We start from the raw sequence: 17,906 nt of genomic DNA, 5'->3' as shown, positions 1-17,906 counted from the left end.
CTAAACCTAACTTAGCATTTCACGATATTGTACCAACCCTAACTTAGCAGCTTTGTTGCCTGAACAGAGATGTTTTTTGCGAAGACGGAAGTTTCTTTTGAAAAGAATGTATGCACGTAACAAGCGGAAGATGACACGTGTTGCTGGCTTTTGTAGGAAAACGCAAGAAAAAGGAGTAACTTTCCTCAAGATATCAGGAGAGCAGTTGTCTGAGGATACGTTGAACAACAAGTATTTACATGTGGAAATATGCAGGTATGAGAAAGATGGTAAATCAGAGAGAGAGAGGGTGAAAGAGGAAAACAACTCGCGTATTGATACAAAACTCCCAACGAGACAAAGAGTAAAATGTCTGTAAGCATCGACTAAAAGCTGCTTCAGTACAGTGCAGTACTGAGCAGATGCACTGCAGCAGTGGGGGGGGGGGGGGGGGGGCTGAAGGGCACCTTGATGCTAGCTAATGAAGGGGGGGGAGAGGTAAATGCTCCAGCGTCCCTTTGTGGGACTCAGTCTGCATTTTCAGACAGAAAACCTTTAAAATTCTGCTTTTCCAACCTGAAAAAACACATAATTGATCGATGCTGTTCAATGTGACATGTGACCTTGATCTACTATCCAGCTGAAACAAAGCTGTGCAGGGAAGTCAACAACAATACGGAAGAAACGGGGGAAAAAGGAAAAGAAAGGGAAGCTGAATGTAGAAAACATGAAGAGTATCGAGGATAGAAAGCTCCGTGTTGGTGCAGTTTGGATGCTGACTCAGAGGAAAAGCAAATGAAAGAGTTAACTCAGTGTTGCCCTGCACAAAAGCCAATCCTCTCAACACAGCACAGAGGCAAGCGGTAAATGGACCTGCGTTCGTATTTGCCTCTTTTCAGTGTTCTGACAAATTCCCACACACATCCATACAGAGGCAGAGGCTGCACGTCAGGAGCTAAACATTCGTGCACTTTCACACAGCGATGGCAGAGGCAGGTCGATCCAGAGAGAGTGGGAGGGAGGAAATGAACACGGCTTCCATGGCTCATCCCGTACCTTGCACTGTGTAAGAAGAGACGTGTTTTGGGGACCATAACAGACACAGAACCTCCTCCTCCTGTCCAATCAATAAAAACAATACATGTTAACGAAATGTAAATGGTGCTATAATGCAGGTGCAGCTCCCGGTGGGTGCCTGGCCTCCCCCCCCCCTCACGTGCACGACTCCCACGCGCTTTGCCTTCTGGGTCTCCGCTACAAGGCGGGTCACCAGAAATTGATTTGCGCCGTACACCGGCCACATTAATCACCCATTCATCACTTCGCATGGTGACGGCTGACGTCTGGCGAAAAAAATCAATTCACAGAGAGAAACAAAAGAAAAAGCCCATTGGCTCCCTGACACACACTACTCAGTTTGTTCTGTTGTCTGGCTGCACGTGAGGCCGTTTTAAAGCCATCGTTGGGCTTTAAGCTCGCTGACGCATCAGCCGCCAGGCTGTCAGAGACGATGGCGAGGGACGGCGGCGGATGGAGGCTGGCGTGGTCGCGTGGCTGGAAGGCGGATGGTTTTTTTTGACAAATGAAGAATGAACTCCTCAAAATGACACAACGCTGAACACAATGACGCTGTGCTGCCAGGGTATTTCATGCTGTAATTTAGATGTAAATGTGAGCGTTTCTTGTGTCACAATATGATGTAATGATTGCCTGCATGTGTGAGCACTTCTACATCAGAGCCTCACACTCTCATGCAGAGTGACTGTAAAGCTTTGTTACAGCTGTTAATGTAATAAAGTCATAATAATGTAATGAACCATGACGGTAATGGCAATTGACATCCATTACTGTCTTAATTAACTTAATGTAATAAATCCCCCCCATGGTACACCAAGACTAAGGCTTTTAAATCCCCATTGTTGAATATTCATTCAATAAAGTATGTTGCAGCGGCATTCAGTGTGAATCTACTGGAGCTTATTTTGGAAAGCTCAATCTTAACAGAATGAAGCGATAGGAAAACCACAGCGAGGTCTGATTCTCAGACTCTCTGCTCGACAACCAGGCATCGGCTTTTGTTTGCCGAAACTGAAAATGTGGCTGCCATTGTTAGTCATCCGATATTTTGAGTCATTAAGATACGATACAGTTATGCACCCGCTTAATAATAAAACAGAAACCGAATACAATTCTTTTAGTTTGTGTTTTTACTGATAGTTTACAGAACTACACAGAGGTGGTAGAGACCTGTCAATCACTGTGTAGCCCCGCCCCTAAAGCATCCCCTGCTTTATGGTCTGTGTGACTCTAAATGGACCATAATGTACTAAATGAACATCATGCTGTATTGAAGAAGACTTGAAACTAGAGATTGAGACATAAACTCATGTTTACAATGTTTACTGAGGTAATAAATCAAGAGAGAAGTAGAGTCATTTTCTCATAGACTTCTATACAACCAGAGGAGTCGCCCCCTGGTGGACACTAGAGAGAATGCAGCTTTAACACACTTCAGTATCGGCTTCATTTTTCAGAACTGGAGGTTGCCGCCTGATCAGATACAATAAATTAACAAAATTACATTTCAAAAGATCTCTAGTCAAACAAAGCCTAAATGTTTGTGTCACTCAAACAGAGCCCGGACACATTCCCACAGACATGCAACCATCACCCCATCAGCTGCCTGCTCACATTTGGGACAAACAATGACGTTCTTACCGATACCGTGTGTTTTCCCAGCCTGAGCTGATTAAATTAGCGGGGTGGAGGGGTGAGGACGGTGGCTGCCAGCAGGGGGGGGATGCTAAGCAGGGCAAACACAAAAGAATTCCTGGTGCCATTCCACTGATGCCGATGTGGTCATTCCAACACACCGGAGGGGCGAATGGAGGCATGGGATCTGGGAGGAGGCAAAGTGGACCGTCAGCCCACCGGGGACTCATCTTAACCCCGGACACGCTTGTTACCCCGAAAGCTTTATAAAGAGGAGATGAGAGAAGAGAGAGGGAGCGATGGAATCAAGCAGACAGAGGAAAGTAGAATGTGGTTTTGGGGGGTAGAGCGGAGCGAGACGGAAGACACAGATTGTGCAAAGCCAATGACTATTTAAGCAACACGAGTCAATATGTTTTAAAAAAAGCAATGGATCAAAAGAATGTGTAACGCGAGAATGGCTTGCTTATTGTGACAAACCTGTTATGAAAAGACTCGTGTCAAATTACGACATAAAAACCTAAGATGATATCTCGTCTCATGTCACGTTTCCGATACGATATCTTCATGTTGCCCAGCCCGAACTTAGGTCACACAGGATTACTGATGGTAAAACTGCAGCTCAACTCCTGCATTGAGATTACTTCTGGCTCCAAAGCAGCGCTGCCTCTGAGAAACAGTTTTAAATGAACCGAATTTACAACTTAAAACACATTTAAAGACGGACAGAAAATGTTAGAATCATTCCACGTGAGAGAACCAGACCAGCAGCTGAGAAAGAAACACATCTGCACCTCAGCACCCACACACACACACACACACACACACAGCCAACACTGGAGGGGGAGCAAGACACAACAGCTGTCCTTTTTTAAGAGGAACCACAATGGAGGAGCTCTGCAGGGGGGAGACAGCACCTGCCTCTGCTCCCTCCCTCCTCTATCTTCACCCACAGGAGGCGAGTGGCGAAGGAGGGTGAAGGCGTGCGTGCCTCCAGTCGGGAGGCGTCTATTCACCCCATTCAGCTGCCTCATCTGCATACTGTTTGACTTGCTGCTTCTAATTTGGGCGCCGTCCCCTTTGAAGGCAGATGTGTGTAAACAATGTCTCTTTTCATCTCAGCAGGATAAGGAGATGACGGCTTCTAGGTCATTAACCCCCGGAGGGCCGGCGGCTAACAAAGGCAGACCCGCCGCCGGTTCAGAACACAACCGCATAATCAGTCGAGACCGGTCGTCCAGAGCGTGTAGAAGTATGCAGCGAGCAACCAAGCTAATGAACGCGGCAACGCCATGTTTGACAACTACAGAAGGCACACAGCAGCAGGTCCCTTTAACACATGAAGGTTTAGGATAAGATCGTCGTTTGGGGCTAAAATAAGTGTACAAGTAAATCAGTCAACGTTGACTTTTGTTGTCACGCGGGACTTGAACAGCGGTCTCCATGAAGCCCTGTTTGTTTGACCCATCCATCGCTCCTGACCGCCGTTCCAAAGAGGCGTTGTCGCTCCATATCACAGACTGTATGTAAGAAGTGGACGTGGTCATCGTGACATCACACACGTTTGTGGACCGATGTTTTGAAGCCTCGAGTTCAGTGATTTCGTCGTCGCCGTCTTGGATTACGACCATCCCTATTTTGGGGTTTATTGCAACCGATGAACGGAAGTGACCAAATTTGGAATGCGGAGGAGTGACGTGGTGATGCCGGATACGTCTCTGATAGAGACCTGTCAATCACTCACAGTAGCCCCGCCCTAAACCATACCCTGCTTTATGATCTATTTGACCCTAAATGGACCAACGATGGGGAACCTGAAGGAGGAATCGTTGTTCTACAAATAGTGTTACTGTATCATCTAATGTGTGTGAAATCTAAAACATAATTCATTGTATGTGTGAACCAGTTTGTTTTTTAATTCTTACAAAAGAATGTTTGTCTGTCGTTTCACTTACAGGAAGTTTATTTCAAGAAAATAAAACAATGATCCTGATCTGCAGTTTTTATGTCATGATTACAGTGGTAGAGATGTTTTGCCTTGTGGTAATCCCACAAGATGAGTATCACTACACACACACACACACACACACACACACACTCTCTCTCTCTCTTATCTAACCCACACCATCACTTGCACTGTGACCCTGCGTATTCCCCCCCCAGCGATGCTCTGCATATTTATAGGCCACACGTGTACGTGGGTATTCCTGATGTAGTATTTATGAGTACTCTTCGGTGTGAGGTGAGTACCTCTTCACATGTGTGTGTGTGTGTGAGACAAAAAGAATAATGAGAGAAGAAAGAAAGGCATGCACATGTGCAGCATACAGTGTGTTATGTATGCATGCATGCAGGAGAAATAGATCCTCTCTGCATATCTGAAATGTTCACCTGAGGAATTTACTTGAAGTAGTTTTATTCCGTGTTTAAAGCAATAATCCATCACATTGGATATCATACATTTATTTATGTTTCCCTTCTGATCAAACATTTATGGACAGCGCTTGCAGCAGGCGGCAACATCTTGTTCTGATGAGTGAAGCCAATGCTGAAGTCTTTAACTTGCATTCTCTCTAATGTCCAGCAGGGGGCGACTCCTCTGGTTGTATAGAAGTCTATGAGAAAATGACTCTACTTCTCTCTTGATTTATTACCTCAGTAAACATTGTAAACATGAGTTTATGTCTCAATCTCCAGTTTCAAGTCTTCTTCAATACAGCATGATGTTCATTTAGTACATTATGGTCCATTTAGAGTCACACAGACCATAAAGCAGGGGATGCTTTAGAAAATCCAAGATGGCGACAGCCAAACTCGAAGCTTCAAAACATCAGTCCACAAACCAATGGGTGACGTCATGACTTCTTATATACAGTCTCTGGTCCACTGCCATGCTAGCAGCTCTGTGAGGCTGTGTTTAGGCACTTTAAGCTAAACGCTAACGTCACCAACATGCTCACGATGACATTGCTAACAGGCCCATGTTCAGAGGGTGTCATTTTTACCATGTAACATCATCTTAGTTTAGCCTGTTAGCATGCAAACATTAGCTTACTAGCACTGAACACAAAGTACAGCTGAGGACGGTGTCTTCAGTTTTGCAGGTATTGAACAAGCTTTGACCTGATTGGCGCTACATGAAAAGTCGAAATATCACCAAAGTTACAACAATGCGTTCTGTGGAGAACATGAATATCTGAACCAAATTTCAGTCTGCACCAAAGTGGTGAACCAACCACTTGTTGCAACCATATCGCCAATTTATATTCAACAGGAAGGCTGGCATTTTATTTTGGCGCATGATGGAAATTTTGGCACCTAAACTAATTCTGACTAAATGTTTGACTAAATCGAATAGTACTGTAAAAAAAGAAAATCACAGATGCTCAATTAGCAACTGGCAAATGAGGTCTAAAAATAAATGACTTAAACTCATCGCTGTGAAATCAAAACAGTTCAACCTTCAGCTACAGTCCTGTTGGGATCCGCTGACCCCAACAGGACTTAGACGAGCACACAAAGCCCTCGCAGCTTTGCCGGGGTGAGGAGTGTGTGTCGGTGAGGTTAGTCGGGGTTACGGGAGGCGAAAGTGTGTGTGTTTGCAGGGTGTGTGCTGGGGTCAGGGGGCAACACACACACACACACACACATACAAACACACATATTCACCACCTCCGGCAAACAGACATCTGCAGCCTGAACTCTTTCTTTCTGAGGTCATCTGGTGTGTGTGTGTATACCAAGTGTGCCATCATGAGCTGGGCCTGAGGGGGAGTCTCCTGAATTTATGACCCATTGTGAGAAGGACAACAGTGCACTTACTCCCACACACACACACACACAAACACAAACAAAAGCACACAGGAGGATCCCAAACCCACCCAACACGCTTCAATATGCCTGAATGTTCAGTGGCCGTGTAGGCAGATCAAATGTCCGACGCCTCTACTGAGCGCGTGCAGACAGGTCAGATCCAGAGCTGAATGCCAATTGGCTGAAACCCAAAGGGTGGGGGGGGGGGGGGGGGGGGGGGAGCGCCTGCCACAACTTTTGATGATCGATCAGTCAAACTGTATTTGTGTGGCAGGTTTTGTCCTGTGATTTGTTTTGCAACACAAGAAAAACCCCAAAATAAAACAGACATTAAGTCAAAAAGTAGGTGGCGTCTGATGAGGCGTTAAAGCTGCAGAGCAGATAAAAGGCGTCGGCTTTAAGAACAGAAAACACAAAGAACACCTGCCTCTTGCCCGGGGAATCCCACTGACTCGCCATTGATTTTCAGAGGTTAAACCCACAGTCATCCAGGAAAGAAGAAAGAAGGAGATTAATGTTCAACTCAGACATTGATTGCAAAGGTTGGCGAAGTTATGAGCTTCACAAAACAATAACACACCGAGCTTAAAGCAGCGCTGAAAAATAAATCCATAAAAACCTATTTAAAGAAGAGGCAGGTAGAGCTGTACAGGTTTTTAAAAAACACTTATCTGCATAGCAGCAATGTTCAAGCAATACCTGGATCAGAATCAACATTTACGGCTTCACAGATTGTCACTACGACCCCATTCACACCTGGTATTAACCCTCCGAACACCAAGCCGTCACACTTTTCTCTCTGTGGTCTTGTTTTTCACTGTAAGAGATAGAATTTATAAATACACACTATCTGTGGTTAACTCCCACTTGAGACTCTTGGTCTCACTCTCTAAATATAACGAATGTGGAATTTTTGACTCCGCTGAATCCTGCCAGAGCTTCTTTAAACAGCTTTCTCACGGTTTGAAAATATCTGTAACACGTAGTTGTGTGGGTAGACAGCACGCCTTCTACATTACTAAGTTAAGATGGCAGAATATGTTATTGATCTAAGCTCCAGTAGGCCTTTCGTCATAACCAAATCACTTGTTCCCAAAGGCCCCAAAACTATGAGGTGCTTGGCCGATTCCTCTGAGGCGTCCCTCCTGCCTGGAGGAGACAGCTGGAAGGTGATGAATATAAAATACACTGGTGGGAGTAGGAAAAAGAATTTGGAGCCACATTTAGATTTTAAGCATTTGGTTGATGCCGTTATCCAAAGTAGGCAGGTGAGGGACTCAAAGTGTTGCTTCAGGGCCTTTGTGAAGCTGAGGAGAGCTGCTGATGGATGCACACAAAGAGACAAGTGTAGAGATCAGAGCCTTTTAACTTCAAGCATGTTCTTCATGTCCGCCACAGATTGTTTTGATGTTCGAGCGCAGACACTGATCGAAAATGTTCGCCGTTTCATCACAAAATATTCAGCAGTTTAAAAAGATTGTTGGAAGTCAAAAGTTCAGGTAGACTGTTTTCTGTGCAAAGAACACAGAGAGATGATTTCCTTTGCTTTTTATTTTAGGTAGAATGATTACGACGACTATTTCATACATGTTAGCATGCTAACATTTGCTAATTAGCACCAAACATAACATACAGCTGAGGCTGATGGGAATTAGTTTCGCAGGTATTATACAGGCGACAACATCCGGTTCTGAAAAATGAAGTCAAAGCTTCATGTGTTAAAGCTGCACTCTCTCCAGTGTATACGTCTCTGGTAGAGGCCTGTCAATCACTGTGTAGCCCCGCCCTAAAGCATCCCCTGCTTTATGGTCTGTGTGACTCTAAATGGACCATAATGTACTAAATGAACATCATGCTGTGTTGAAGAAGAGTGAAACTAGAGATTGAGACCATAAACTCATGTTTACAATGTTTACTGAGGTAATAAATCAAGAGAGAAGTAGAGTCATTTTCTCATAGACTTCTATACAACCAGAGGAGTCGCCCCCTGGTGGACACTAGAGAGAATGCAGGTTTAAGACACTTTAAGACGCTTGGGATTGACTGACTGTTGGAGGCTCAAGTGGACATTTGATGAACTGCATGCGCCTCCACTTTAGGCCCTGGAGGTTGCCGCTTTGTATGGACGGACGGACCGATTGAAAACATAATGCCACCGGCCACTGTGCGAGCGTGACCAATTTTAAGTGGCAGAATAAAACATTTCCCCAGGTTGACGCACTGTTCTGCGATTTCATTAAAAGTGCACATTGAGTGTAGGACAATACGGAAATGGATGCGTTTTCAATACCTCTCAGCCTTTTTGTGGGCTCCGTTTTCCCAATTCCACTTTGGGTCGACATGCATTATTGAGAGCCGCATCTCTGAGAAAGTACCGGCGCTGTGTCGAATGAATAAATTGTGATGGCAAATAGGATGCGAGTGAGAACTGGGTCAGAGCGACTCGGTACAATATGACTCAGCATTATCGCTCATCTCTCCAAGCCCCCCCCCCCCCTCTTTCCCTAAGCTCCCTCTCACAAACACACTCACTCCATTAAAACTTCTAAAGCTTCCGTTTCCTACATTTAGATGCTCAGCGTGTAGCAGCCTCCCCCTGACCCTGCTGCAGCATGCTGATTGAGCCTGGACGTGGAGAGAGAATAAAACCCACAGCGGTGATACTCTCTTGCTATAAATCGGGCTTTTCTTTGTTACATTTTCTCTCCCACGCTGACATTGAACAACATCAACTCTTCCCTGGTGTCAGCGCATGTGTTTTAGTGAAGTGGGGCACGAATGCTTGCAACATAAACACAGAACTCAGCGCTACAGAGGGAGTCGAACTCTTAAGGTGACAACCACACAGGACCTCACTCTTCGGGATCATTTTGAAATGGCTTGTATGCCCGATATTCACATTTCGTTGCCTGTTTGCACTCCAAATCAGCACGGTAAATCATTGTCACCGTCCTCTGTTTCACAAGCTGAGCGGCTTCACGATATCAGGCTGAAATAGAGCTCGGAGTGGCTGCTATGTTGGCGACGTCTTTGACGAGGTGATAAATGTCTGCCGGGTGACGTGATGCATGTCTCTGTGTTCTCACATTTCGTAAAAGGCAGGAACAAGTGGAGCAATCAACATTTTTATGATCCGCAGCAACAAGCCAGAAAAACACGTAGTTTCATTATTGCTGCTTTCAACTGCAATTTCTGTGGCTGCGTGAACTCGCCGGGTGTAAAGCACTTCATTCTTTTCCAACATGCATTTGTAAAAGCCCTGAGGAAAAAAAACACCTCACATCATCACCGTGAATCAAAATAGATACCTCTCGACAAGTGTCCTTTTTTGCAGCTTTTAACTTTTACCCTCCATCGAAAAAATCCAAAAAATGTTTAATGACTTTTTTATAATAAACTCCAAAGATGGCGGTCCATTCATCTTGCAGAAGAGGCCTGTCACCACTGTATGGGATCTTTTCTCCTCACAACGAGAAGCATTCATGTCAGTTGAGGCGAGAGAGAAATAAGCCAAACAAATGTCCAGTTTGTAGTGAAATTATCCAACTCATATCTGCAAAGAGATATTTGAATTTAAGGGTTCAGACGTCTGGATCTTGTTTTTAAATGTCAGTTTAAAGTCAGAGAAAATTCACAGTGTTCAGGAATGTGGAGGAAACTAGACAAAGCAAAGAGGTGCTGGCTTTGCCCAGCGACCTTTTTGTCAGTTTCTAATAATCCTGTGACGACGGAAGTTTATTTTGAAAAGGCCATAAGCATGTAACGAGACTAAATTGAAAAAATAGAGTGACAGTAGGATATCATACGAACCGTCGTATGAGGATCTGTTGATTTGTGTTTGTAAGAGGTCTCTATAAAGTGTGTGTGTGTGTGTGTGTGTGCGTAAGAGGTCTGTGTCAGAAGCATCTGTTGAGGCACGGGCCAGATGGAGTGTGTGTCAGGAGTCGTGTGTGAAGGCACGAGCTCCATTCTTCCTCCTGCTCCTCCTCCTCCTCCTCCTCCTCTCCCGCCTTCTGCTCCAGTAAAGAGGCGGCTCGGGGGGGGGGGGGGGGCGACGACAGATGTGTCAGTTTAACACCAGAGGCCGAGGAGACAAAAAGGAGGCGGGAGGAGGGGACAGAGTCACTTCCTGACCTCTGACCTCAGCTATAGACACACACACTTCTTATGCGGGCTCAATGGAAACACCCCGACTATGTCACTGATGTCACCTTGAGCCAATCAGAGAGCTGCTCCTGATGTTCCCCGAGGAACAGGGCTCAGCATTAGAGGGTCAAACTGTCAACAGCGATGTATTAAAGAAACATGAGGTGCAGTGTGAACGGAACCAAAGTATCTGATTTGGACGGCGTCAATATTTAATGTAATTTCTATTTCGGTGAATTGACTTCTGATGCCGAAGACTTTTACAAAACCCGGGTCACGTTTTCAAATGTAGAAATGATTACAAAACACAATTCTATCAGTCAGCCCGACAAATTTAAAAACAAATGTATTAATGTCACATTCACACTGCATGGTACACACGGGCCTACTCAAGTCAACTCGCTGTTTTGGGGGTTTTCATCAGCAAAAGCTGTGGATATGGTACCTGGTACTACCACCACCACTACCACTACCGCTACCCTGCAGACCACCGATTGATCAGAAAGAACTATCAACAGCACGACACGGGACATCCCGCACAAACACCCCATTTTAAAATAGCCACGCACGTCGCACAGCTGACGACGTGCACACGTTCCCGTTTGGTTGCCGACGGACCGATTCAGTGCGTGAGACGCTGAAGACGGCCGCTTCGTGCAGAAGGCGCTGCGGCGATCAGCTGATGAGGGGCGGCTGTGGCTCAGAGGAAGAGCGGGTCGTCTTCCAATCAGAAGATCGGCGGTCGATCCCAGACACACAAACTGCCCCCCGCGAAGCAGCACGCACCACTGGTTCAGATCGTCAATCAATTCAGTTATTGGACGAAACATTGTTTCTCCTGACCGCCAATGAAATGTTCTCAGAACAATCACAGTCCATATCGGTTTCACTGTCATTACGCTTCACTTCAGGCATCCCCGAAGACACCACGCTGTCTAAATAATGCAGGAAGGTTAAGAGAGTATAATGTGATATCACTGTTAGTTATGACCACAAATCTGAAGTCACATTAGGGATCTGAGATTAGTTAAATCACAGTCATCGTTTAAAAAAATAATAAAGGAAGAAAAGACCTCAAATGTAAATGTGTGCAACATAAAAGCACAATTTCTGATCCTGAGAAAACTCTTCAAAGCGTTCAGCTTCCATCGTAGGATTTATCAGAGACGTTTGATACCAGAACAACCTGACGATCAATATCTGTTGATTGCAATCATAAAAAAAATCACATTTTCCTCATTAGGGAGGAGCTTAATATTCGTATTATAATATCACAGAGACACCATCATTGTGAACATGATTCTTGGGGATTTTAAGTTTTATATTTCAGTCCTTATTACCTTCTTGGTCTCAGTAGTCCAATCTACTCGTCTACTGTCTGCTGCTGCTACGACTGAATATTCCTTCAGGGATCAATAAAGTTAATCATGTCTCATTGCATCTTATTTTACCACACACACACACACACACACACACACGCACACACACACACACACACACACACACGGTACCCCCAGCGGCTGCTTCAGGCCTGCAGCTAACAAGCTAGCGGTCTCTTGATGCTTGTTAGCGTTAAAAATATATCACATCCACAGTTATCTGTTTAGCATTTTCCCATCATCAAAGACAGACACTCGCGCTGTAAAAGCTCATTTTACTCTGACAACGAGCGGCACATCCTAAATATTTGAAGTGTGTGTTTCTACTTCTCTGTGCGCTGCACCGGGTTTTCCTCGACCTCTTTTACAACCACAGCAACACACAACACATCGACCTTCTCAACCTCTGAGTGCGTTAGGTTGAGTCAATGAGTCAATCATTTAAAATCAGATGATTCATGGAAACCACCTGTGATGACGGAGGTTCCTCCCCCCCCCCCTCAGCAGCAGTGTAATGTGATATGTGTCTTCAATATACAACACACAGCAGTTCTGGGAAATGTAGGAGAGAATTAGCTCTCAGTGTGACTCATCCGGAGCACATCTGTCTGTAGGTGGGAGAGTGTGTGTGTGTGTGTGTGTGTGTGCTCATTGTAACCTTTGTTTACCATAAACACAGGAGACAGATGCTGTGGGCTCTGACTCTGTTTAACTTCACCGGGCGGAGGCACAATAGGACACAGAGGACGTCCCCTTCTCATTAAACTGCACATTAGAAGCTGCTCCCCATGCGTGTGTTGCCTTGTGCTTCTGTTCTCGTGGGAACCAGCTTTGGATTCATATCTTTGGGGTAAAAATGTTTGTTTTTGTAACAAACGGGAGGACATGGGATCAATATTTTGCAAAAACAGACGATGGAAATGATCTCCAACTGTGTCTCCTGAGGTTTGTGCATTCCGAATAACTTTTCAACGCATTTTATGTCACGTTTTCAAGCACATCAACACCGAAGAAAGAAACCTCCGTTGCAGTCACGCAAGCGAGAGACAAAGTGAGCAACCAGCTGGTGAGCACAGTGGAGCATTCAGCAGCTACAGGGACATACGCTCCTCTCGGGAGGTGGTGGAGACCAAAAACAGAGCAAAAACACAGCGAATACCAGACTCCAGAACTACTGAGTCAAGGTGGAAAAGAGCTATAAAGTTCTCCATCTTGGTTCCGACTACTGTACCTTTGTGTGTTTTATAGATAAAAGGTGCGCCGCAATCCGTTTCAGACAATGTTGACGCCTTAATTCGCTGTGCGAGAGCATGTTTTTTGCGACGCAATATTTGCGTTCTGTATAAAAATAAATACAAGAGAAAAAGGGTGTGAAGGCTTGTTGTTCGGATTATAGGCAGCACCACAAGCTAGCTAGTAAGCTCGATAGCTATAAAGTGGCTGCTTGTTTGTTCTTGCTGACGGAAGCCGAGTAGGATACAAAGTCCACTGTGTGCTAATCTGTGCATTTCAGTTTGAGAGTGTGGAGTTGGTGCTTTTACGAGTCCCAGTCGCTCGGCATTGGCTCTGCTCTGATGTGAGTCTAATCACAGAGCTGCTCAGGTGATTATCATGCAAGTAACCAGGGACGAGGACCTGCACACACACACACGCACACACACACACGCACACACACCTCTCTGATGACTCTGTCCTCAAATGTCTGACTTGTTTTATCTTTCTCATTTTCTCCTCTCCCTCCCTCGATGAGGCAAGTGCTGAGGTGATTGTGTTATGTCTGAGGGGTGTCGAGGATGAGTTTGTGTGTGTGTGTGTGTGTGTGTGTGTTTAAAGACAAAATAAACAAGGACTGACTTTCACACGGTGACTCTCTCCTTATCAGACAAACATACTCCTGAGGACACTCTGAGGCCTGAAATGTATTCTGTTTGCCTTGTCTTTGGATCAGGACACATATTTAAATGACTCCTAATCTGGGTTATTAAAACTAAAATAATCTAGCCGCTCCTTTTGGCTTGTGATCCAAAAAGTGAATCTGCGTGTTCGTGACGTCTCTCTCTGTATGTGCACGTCTTCCTCTGAACCCAGGTCTGCTTTAATGAGCCTCGTCATCCTCGGGCAGGTCTGATTCCGCTGTAAACTCCGGGGCCGTCAAAGCTCCCGGTAGCTAATCAGCAGCTGTGCAGAGCATCAGTGCTGTAACCACATCTGAAGTCAGAAATAACCATAAACCATTTCTCTGCGGATGTTTCCAGGCAGCCTGTCAAAACGTTCAGTCGGCAAACGTCATGTGAGCCGAAACCACACAAGCGATGTTTCATCGCTCAACGTCGCCTCGTCCTAAAGAAACCTTTCATCTCCATTTTTACTCTTCATCTCCCTTTCCCTGCTGCAGTGCTGGTATGTTAATTTCCCGCCTCTCTCCGGGGAATCCCTGGGAGTGATTGACGGAAGATGAAAATAAGTACAATAAACACTTTCTTACCTCTGTCAGCAAAGATGAGAGTGTTTGGTTTTCCCTTATCAGCTCTCTTTGATTTGGTATTTGGTAATTATACAGCAGCACGATGTATTTCAGACTTCACAAGAGCAGTTCACACAGATTGAAATTAAATATTTCATGTTCAGAGTTTGCAATTTTTATCAAAGTGCAAAGTCCCAAAATATGGACTACATTGTGTTATTTCTTCAGGTTTTTTTGTTTTTTTACTGTTTGGATGTTATGGCGTTTAATTAGTTTCAGTTTAGAGTTACGCCGGCATGCAAGGTGCCGTTAAACACGTTTACGACAAAATCGTTTGTGTTGATTAGCTTCAAGCGGATACGCTCCGTTCGCCTAAACCACGAGCTTCTTCATGCACGACACTGAGCACCGGTCCCCTCACCTGACCAACGTTACAACATGAACCGAGTCATTGATCCAATTCACGCCTTACTCTTCCCCTTAACTTAACCAAACCTCAACCATCAGATCAGAAAACACATCTGTGTGTCTTTCTGGAGGGCACATATAAAAACATATGCTGCCATTTAAAGACTTTTAGGTATGATTTTGGTTCAATTTAAAACTTGAAAACTTGTCACTGATTATTGTTTGATGTTTAACCAACAGCGGGATTCTTAAACTCAACCATTTGCTTTGAGTTGATTAAATGAGTGAATAATGTAGGAACGCAAATTAAACACAACTGCAGTTCTGATTGGTTACTTTACGAGAATTAAACTCCTTAATGTGTTTCCTTATCATTTCAATATTAAAGTAAAACACAATCTGGGTTTCATTCACAAGACATTTGCGGTTGCAATAAAGCAGGAGACAGTTTTGGCATATTGGCACTAATTGTGAAATAAATACTTTTCAGATCATTTCCTTAAAGTTACAAGGTGCTGAATGTTGAATACAAGAAATAGAACTCATCATTTTGGGAATAAAGTCTTTGGGAACCACAATCATGTGCAACGTTTCGCGTTTAAGCCGATACTAATAACATCCGTCATCCGAGTAATCCAGTCAACAGCTCAGCAAAGTTTTAATCAAATGCTGTTTCATCAAAAGTGTTGATTTGTGTCGTGGTTGCAGCCAGAAGAGCTTTATAATCGTTCACATCGTTCAGCATCCACAGATGTCACGGGAAGTTTGAAGAGTGAAAGTTTAGGAGATCAAAGGAAGGACCTCTTCCTGCCTGATCGTTCTCCTCTTTGATCAGCAGAAGAATCGCTTTAATCAGCGAGTACAAAGGCAGCGCGCAGAAACACGCTCGGCTAATCATTGCCGACACGTTACAAGACAGTTACCCAACACACACTCGACACATCCCAATGTTCTCTGCTAGCGCAGACAAAACGTGCTGCAGGACAGTCCAGGAAATATTAACACGATATAGAAATGGACTTGAAGCACGTGAGACTTCGCTCCCCAAATAAACCAATGAATGGGATTTACAGACCGGAATACATCGCCTAATACACATCCAGTCAAACCCCACGAATAACATTCACCGGGCTGTTTCTTTTACGACTTGTCATTCTGGTTTCTGCAGAAAATACATTGAGGGGATTTAATAGATTCCACAGCGGCCTTCGGTCTTCATGAGTGGAACAGCACTTCTGTGAAGAAATGGAAAACGAACACGAGCAGCTGCAGCTGCAGCGAGCAGAGCTCATAACCGCGCTCTGCAGATCGGCCTTTCACTTCAAGTCCACGGCGTCTTTCAGTCGGTTATCAACCCGTTTCACAACAGCAGGCACGCGACACCTGTGACGCGGCGCAGCAGCCCAACTGCCCTTCAGTGTGACCTGAAAGCTCAAACGGAACTGGTTGCCTGTCATTCACACTGCTCACCCGTCTCTCTCCCATCCAACATCAAGAAGAACTTTTGTGGACTGTTGGGAGTTGTGTATTTGGGTTTGTTTTTGCACCAGAGATGCCGGTCTCCATTAAAGCAATGCCCTCACTGTGATGTGATGTGGGAAATGAACAGGACAGTCTACACTCCACACTCTGTCGCTTCGTTGCAGGGTCCCCGTTTGGCTCTGCACCATCTGAACTGTGTGTGTGTGTGTGTGTGTGTGTGTGTGTGTGAGCACTCGTCCTGATTCTCATTGGGGAATACAGACATAAAGTGAGGATACGTTTACCGTGTCCGACAGGACTGTGGGTGGAGGAGAGGACAGCCGTGTGCCAGCTCTCTGCATGCTGTCAGGACATATCTGTGTCTCTCTCACACACACACACACACACACACACACACACACACACACACACACACACACACACACACACACACACACACACACACACACACACAAAAAAAAAAAAGAAAACACACGCCACAAAAACAGATGCACAGACATTGTAATAAAAAGCACATTCTCAGACACGGACTCATTTCCATGTCACATTTACAGACACATAAACATCACAGAAACACACTCATCTCCTGTCACACACACACACACTACAAACACACACTCTGTACAGACTCTTTCAGACCACATGTGTGCATGCAGAAAAAAATAAAACAGCACACCACCCACCCTCCTAAAGTGTAACACAGATGAGCCCCGAGAGTCGCGTCAGCTCTCGTCACACAGGACCAGGAACATGACTCAGATTCTTCTCCCTCCCTGTTTGTCCACTAAAGCTGCCTCCACGCTCAATTCTGTTTAATTTGAAATCAAAGTAAAGACGCTTCACTGTCGCTGTGTGTGTGTGTGTGTTGATTATTAAATAATTCATACTGAAAAACTGTTTATAAGTCCTTTAACCCTCTGAACCCCAGACTTCTACACACTTCAGCATTGGCTTCACGCAGAGCCACGACAGCCAAGCGCCGCATCCCCAATGCGGCCGTTCAGGCCGCGATTATGTCATTTTCTGGCGCGTGCGCCACTCGCCGGTTTCACTCGGGCGAGAAAACACGAGGCTTTACTGACTGAACATCACATCTGCTCTCCTTCTTGAAGAACAGCGCATAAGAGGAAGAGTACACGTCTGAAAGCATCCGCCAAGATGCACTGCACAAATTGTCTTCAATGTAGAGACGTAAAAGCACAGCGTGAACTATTACCTGTGCCTGGAGGTAAATACTGGCTGAGAATTGGTAGAAATGGCAGAAATGTACCTTCATCAGCCGGCATGTACGGTGTGAAGTGCGGCTGGAAATAAAGGTGAGGGGGAACCAGTGGCTGTTTATCTCAGAGTACAGAGAGGTATTATTGTGTTTGAATTGGGGTTATTATTTCATCTTGGACAACCAAAGATAGCAGCAGCTGCATGTTCCACCTCCTGCTGCGCTGTTTACTGATGAGAGCGCCGCTGTTCCTTTTAGTCAGTGTGTGAACAAAGATTTACTGAGCTAATATATCAGCTGCAGC

Source organism: Melanostigma gelatinosum (assembly GCF_949748355.1).
Source record: "Melanostigma gelatinosum genome assembly, chromosome: 16".
NCBI lineage: Eukaryota > Metazoa > Chordata > Actinopteri > Perciformes > Zoarcidae > Melanostigma > Melanostigma gelatinosum.
This window is presented reverse-complemented; position numbering follows the sequence as displayed.